Source organism: Chrysochloris asiatica, unplaced genomic scaffold (genome assembly GCF_000296735.1).
Source record: "Chrysochloris asiatica unplaced genomic scaffold, ChrAsi1.0 scaffold00044, whole genome shotgun sequence".
NCBI classification, from domain to species: Eukaryota; Metazoa; Chordata; class Mammalia; order Afrosoricida; family Chrysochloridae; genus Chrysochloris; species Chrysochloris asiatica.
The window spans coordinates 6,194,200-6,201,250 of record NW_006408562.1 but is presented as its reverse complement, the minus strand read 5'-3'; positions in this window follow the sequence as shown (position 1 = coordinate 6,201,250).

Genomic DNA, 7,051 nt, shown 5'->3' with positions numbered 1-7,051 from the left:
ATGCAATATTGAAGGATTCTATGGCCAAACTTTGAATGATGCAAAAAGCATGAAGAGATGTTGGAAGGAATTCACAAAGTCATTGTACCATAAAGAAATGGTTGATGTTCAACCATTTAAAGATATAACATATAACCAATAGCCAATGGTACTGAAGGAAAAAATCCAAAGTGCACGGAAGGTATTTGCAAAAAATCAAGGCTCCACAAATTGATGGAATACAAATTGAAATTGTTCAACAAACTGATGCAGTTTGTGGGGCACTCACTCATCTATGTCAAGAAATTTGGAAGACAATTACCTGGTCAAATGGTTGGAAGAGATCCATATCTGTGCCCATTCTAAAGAGAAGTGACCCACAGAACACAGAAATAATAATAATAATAAAAAATATCATCAATGCCACATGCAAGTACAATTTTGCTGAGTAAAATTTTAAAACAGCTGCAACAGTACATTGACAGGGCATTGCCAAAGGTTCTAGCCAGATTCAAATGACGTTACCAATTGAGGGATATTGATGCTCTAACATTGAATGGATCTTGGCTGAAAGCAGAGTATATCAGAAAGATGTTCACCTGTGCTTTCTTGATTATGCAAAGGCTTTCAATTATGTGGCTCATGAAAAACTATGGATAAGACTGCAGAGAATGATTATTCTGGAACACTTAATTATGCTCATGAGGAAACTGTACATAGACCAAGAAGCAGTCATTCAAAACAACATGGGAACGCTGAATGCTTTAAAATCAGGAAAGATGTGCCCCAAGGTTGTATTCTTTCACTATACTTATTCAATTTGCATGCTGAGCAAATAATCTGAAAAACTGGATTATATGAAGAACGTGACATCAATGTTGGAGGGAGACTTCTTAATAACCTGCAATATGTAGATGATACAACTTCGCTTGCTGATAGCAAAGAGAACTTAAAATACTTAACTATTGAATATCAAATACCATAGTCTTCACTATGGTTTGCACCTCAATATAAAGAGATGGATTGTTACAGTGTCACAATCAATGGGCTCAAACATAGCAATGAATGTGAAGTTGGCCCAAGACCAGGCAGTGTTTCTTTCTGTTGTGCATAGGGTCACTAGGAGTCGGTACCAAATTGATGGCATTTAACAACAACAATAACATTCCTATATCAGGAGTCCTGGTGTGGTGTTATGGGTTAATGAGCTGGACTGCAAAGTCAGTTTGAACTGCAAGTTCAGTGGTTCAAGCTTACCAGCTGAACCACCGACTACCAATACAGGGTTGCTATGGGTTGGAACCGACTCGAAGGCACTTAGCAACAACAATTTCTAAATCAAGACTATATAACTCAAAGAATTTATATTATTTTTTTCTGAAACAAAAACAAAAAAAAGAAAGTAGTTTAGCATATAGGATTAGGAGCATTAATTTTAAAGATGTACTAGTGTTATTAAATGTGTATGTAGCATAAATAATACAGTAGTGTTTTATGGTTGGCACTGGTGACATTAAAAGGCTCTGCAAATGTCAGTTCCTTCCTTTCATTATTCATTTAGGATGTCATCTACAAGCACAAAGCCTCTGAGTTTTCATTGCACATACCTTAAGTGTATTGAAAGTTTCCAGAGAGGCTTTGTGAAATGTAGTTTGCCGGTGATTTTTGTGCTGTGGGTGGGAATGAGGGTGGGCCCTGCCTAGGAGAGTGCTGGCTTCAGTACCTTCTCTATGAAGAGACCACTCTATGGTCAGGTTATTTGAGTGACCTTCTAGATTTTAGTCCAATTTCTTCTGAAACTATGGATTTCCTCAGCTGTATCCTTGAATAAGATTCTTGCTAGAGTCTACTTGTTTCTGAATCATACTTTTCCACTCAGCTCAAAGTAGCTTCTCCCTTCTGTGCTCCGAATGTCTATGAGGTATCAAGAACTGTCTCTGATCCCCTCTGGTTGACTTCTGATCAAATTCCTGAACTACAGACTCCATAAAGGTTTAGAGTTGCACGCTTCCCCTTGGATACACTGAGAGGCCTAGTCTCCTCAGTTGCTTTGAGTCAGAATTGACTTGAAAGCAGTGGGTTTGTGTTTTGTTTGACCAAATTATGAGTAAATACAATTACTGCTCTATCCATCACCTCTAAAAACTCTATACCAAATACTGTAGCTTCTCCTGGGTAACTTATTGATTGATATTTTATCCTTCTGTTGGAATAAGATTTCTTTACAGTTGTTTAATATGTTCCCTGAGATGAGAGATGATAACCTTTCACCAGAGAGAATTACAGGCCTCAACATGTTTGAGCAATGGGACTAGGGGCTCCTTTGGTTGTGGTTTGTGAAGGAAGATATGCTGAACTGAGGAGACATAGTTGGAATAGTTGGCTGTCCATGTCTTGACACATTCCAAGAATACGCTCAAGTGTGCAATCGCTTGGGCTGTTGCAATCCATTGAAATGGGATGTTTTGCCATAAATTACAACAATCTCAAACAGTATGAAGTACAAGCTTCTTATGAAAAATCAGAGATTTTTCTCTGAACTTCCCACAGAGTAATTGAATGTGAAATACTCCTCTCTACAAAAAAACAACTTGTCTAAATCAAGGTTACAGATGAGTAATCATGGACATGCTTACACTAGGACTATGTTAGAGGGCTACTTGGAATTCAGGTGTTTGCCTGAAACTCGACATCGTAGAATTGGAAGGGAAAGATGAGGAAATTAATGTTTAATTTACTTTATTCAGAAATTTGATGCCCCAGAATTAATATTTAAAGCAATAGTCTGATAATTTGCACACGTTGTCAGAAAGAGTCACTCTCTGGAGAAGGATATCATGTTTGGTAGAACGGTGAAGTGGAGAGTCAGTGAAAAAGAGGATGACTCTCGACAAGATGGAGTGACCCAGTGGCAGCAAAACGGGCTAACAAAGCATTATAAGGATGGCACAGGACTGGCCTGTGTTTTGTTCATTTCTGTATAGGGTCCCTATGAGTCAAAACCACTGGATGGCACCTAACAACAACAATACTGCTGGGAGAATTGAGACTCTAGATGTAAGCCAACTTGCTGTGATAATTAAGGTTTTGTGTTAACTTGACTGGTTCAGAATTCTCATGTGTTTGGCCATTGAAATGTAGCTATCCCTCACGATGTGATTTGATGTGATAAGTCAATAAGAGGGTTAAGGGTGGGATGTTGTTGTTGTTATGTGCCATCGAGTCAGTTCTGATTCATAGAAGCCCTTTAGAGGGTTCTGAGGAGCAGCTGGTGAGTTTGAACTGCTGACTTTGTGGTTCAAACTAGGCCTCTGAGGGTGGGATGTTGTTGTTGTTGTTAAGTGAGCTGAGTCTTTTCCGATTCATAACAGCCCGATTTAGGGTTTCCTAGGAGTTATGGTAGCGTAGTGGTTATGAATCAGCTAATCTCAGTCAGCTGTTCGAAACTACTAGCTGTTCTATGGGAGAAAGATGAGGCTTTCTGCTTCCGTAAAGATTTACAGCCTTGAAAACCCTGTACAGGGTAGCTATGAGTTGGAACCAACTCCATGGCACACAACAACAGGAGCTACTAGTAGGCTTAAACCACTGATCTTTCAGATCAAACCAACTTTGCAGTCTAGCACATTAGACCACAGTGTCACACCAGGACTCCAGGATTGTTGTTGCTATTGTTGTTAAGTGTCATGGATGCAGTTCCAACTCATAGTGACCCTGTATAGGGTTCCCAAGGAGCAGCAGGTGAACTTGAACCCCCAACCTTGCAGTTCAATCTAACTTTGAAGTCCAACACTTTAACCCACAGTGCCACACCAGAACTCCAGGATACAACCACCCTTAATCCCATCACAACCCTGATCCAATTTAAGAGAGATTCAGAAGGGGTGGCATACAAATGTTTTATCTTGTGGCTGGTGAGACTGAACCACAAACCTTGTGGTACAAATTGACCTTGTGGTTGAGTGCTTATGCTACAAGACATAAAAGGAGAGAGACCTGAGCAAATAAGGAGGAACCTAGGACCACCAAGAAAAAGGAGCCTGGAATGGAGAATGTCTTTTGGACTCAGGGTCCCTGCACTGTGAAGCTCTAAGATCCAGGGGAAGATTGATGCCAAGATGTAGGGAAATCGCCAAGGAATACTGGGTCTACAGATGCTGAAAAGAGACAAGGACTTTTCTCTAGAGTCAACCAAAAGAAAGCTTCCCCCATGAGCCAGCACTCTGAATTTAGATTTCTGGAGTCCTGGTGTGTTGCTGTAGGATAAGCACTGGACTGCTAACCACAAAGCAGTCCAAACCTATTTAGCCACTCCTTGGAAACCCTATAGAGGATTGGTATGAGTTGAAACTGCCTTGATGGCACTTAACAACAACAATAACAGCCTCTTAAACTGTGAAAGAATCCGTTTCTGGTTGTTAAAGCCGCCCACCTGTGGTATTTCTGTTACAGCAGCACTAGATAACTAAGACACTTGATTACCACACTTAGTAAGTTCCAGGGTTCCAATTTGAACTCAGCTTGATGCCAGATTCCAGATTCCACCACCCCCTTGACTTAACCACCACAAATGACACATGACCAAAACAACCCAAAAGTAATTTGAAAAGTCAAAACAGATGTCTCAGTAGCCAAGCGCTAGACTGCATACTCTTTCTCAGCAGGATGATCTTGGTGCCTACATTCCTCTCTGTCCCCTCATCTAGATCACCCTCTCACTTGTCTAATGAAGCTGGTACTAAAGGGACAGCATGTCAGTGACTGAGTGACAAGACTGAGATGACATAAGACAGCTGGCCCCACATCTGTAACCTGTAATTTTCCTGGATACAGCTTTCCCTGTTCGACATCTCCAGCATCTTCTAGTCCCAGTGAATGGAATATCACTGCTATGTCTGAGAAACCTGATTGTGAAATAGAATAATACAGTTAATACCATGGCTGTTGAGGAGCTCTATGCTTTCTAAAGATAAATTAGGTTAGCCTCAGAACAGTTAAAGTTGCTAGATAATACTTGGAATTTTCATTCTTCCCTTTCTGTAAGAAAAGTATTTAGTAGCAAAATAGGTTGTAGCTAAGTGATTGCTGAATCCAGAATCTAACTTTAATATTTAAGATCAGCAATAGAGAATTCCTCAGGCTCTCATCTAGTTAAAACCAAAATGCAACAAGAGATAGATACTAGGGTGTGCTTAGGCTCCACCCAAGGACTTAGCATAATTTTAAAAACTTAGGACTGTAGACCCATGGGATGAGAAAGACTGTGTGTTGGTGGACATGAGGCTGACTTTCAAAATGTGCCATTTGGTCATTTAAATGAATACATACTTTCTGTGTGTTTTGTGTATATCAAACTAAAAAACAAAAGGTAATTGAGGTAAATACTGTTAGCTGATGATGCATGGAGGGGATTGTAATCATTGCAATGAAATGAAATATGATTTACTGACTGTAAAACTGATGATATGCCCTGTAATCTATTACTCAATTCACAATATAAGCTTTTTTTTTTTAAAAAAAAAAAAAATAGGACAACAGTACTATAAGCTGAATGTGTCAGGTCTAGGATTTGGATCTATCCCCACCTAAAGAGGTCCCAGCCATCCAGATCATTTAGGGTCAACTTGCATTAAGTCTTCATACTGATTTAAGCAGGGAGTCTCTTCATTCTGGAACCAGGTAGCAACATCTTGGCATTAGTGTGAATTGGGGTTGAAGCAGTGTTCTAATTTGTAAGTTGGGGTAAATGTTGCAGGCTTAGTTAAGGAACAAAGGCTAAAAAATAATGTGAGGGCCAGGTCAGAATTGTCTGTTCTGTAGACATCAAAGGGAAAAACAGATGTCAGCATAAAATCCACACAGATGGATGAGACACTTGTAGGTCAGCTGGAAAAAACAAAACAAAAAACTTCCATTTGGTGACTGTAGCAAGTGGGTAGCAGCAAAATGATATAAAGAGCAACATTCATGGCAGTCCAATCATACATGTATAACCTCATTTTCCATCCGACTCTGTTGAGCAAGCAACAGACCTAAAGGACAGTGTGGATAAATGTGTAGTCTAGAGCACAATGAGTCTGTGGTCCCAGGAACTTAACATGGTTCTGAAACAACCATCACCATCTGTTAGTTTGCCATACTTTGGATATTCATAAGTTGCTATGATGCTGGAAACAATGCCACCAGTATATTAAATACCAGTTGGGTCACCCATAGTTGATAGGTTTAGGAGAGTTTCCATTTGAAGATAGACTAGGAAGAGAGGTCTGGATTTATAACTTCCAAAAATTAGCCAATGAAAACCTCCTAGGATCACAACTGAATATTGTTCAGTATAGTGCTGGAAGATGGGTGTCTCAGATTGGAAGACACTTAAAATCCAAGGTTGAGGCAACAATGGAATTGAGCGCACCTGTGGCTGTGAAAGTGGTGCAGGACCAGGCAGAATTTCACTCTGGTGCACATTATGAGGTTGCCATGAGAAGGAGTTGACTCAATAGCAACTAGCAACAACAACTGAAAGTCAGGGAGAAGGCTGTGTCTCAGCGGGAGACCCTGGGAGGATCCACAGTTTTGGACTCTCCAAGGATTCTAATCAGTAGATTGGTTGGGGGAATGGGTTTGTGTGGAAGGAAGTCTTTTTGTTGATGCCAACCAGTTAGAAGGAACTTCAGTGGTTGAGTTAGCTTCCTGTTTAATCAGGGGATTATCAGAGGGTTTCCTCTCTTTTGTGTGTTTGATTAGAGAGAATGAGAACATAGGGGTACCTCCATCTCTCACCCAACACACTTAGACGGAAGGGTCCAAGTTTTCCAACTGTTGACTGGTTTAACAACCATCAAGAGCTCTGAGCTTGATGCACAAATTGAAAACCCTTATCAATAAACAGGCAAGAAAAAAACATGGCAACTCAATTAAGATGCCTCTGAGCAAATGTAGTGAAAGAGACAGAACGAATTTTAATGCTAATACTAGTAAAGATACATATCTAGTAAAATTTCAAACAACCTGAAAGTGTGAGTGTTAGAAGTCTTAAAAAAGAAAAAACTCTCATGAGACTGTGCCGGGGCAT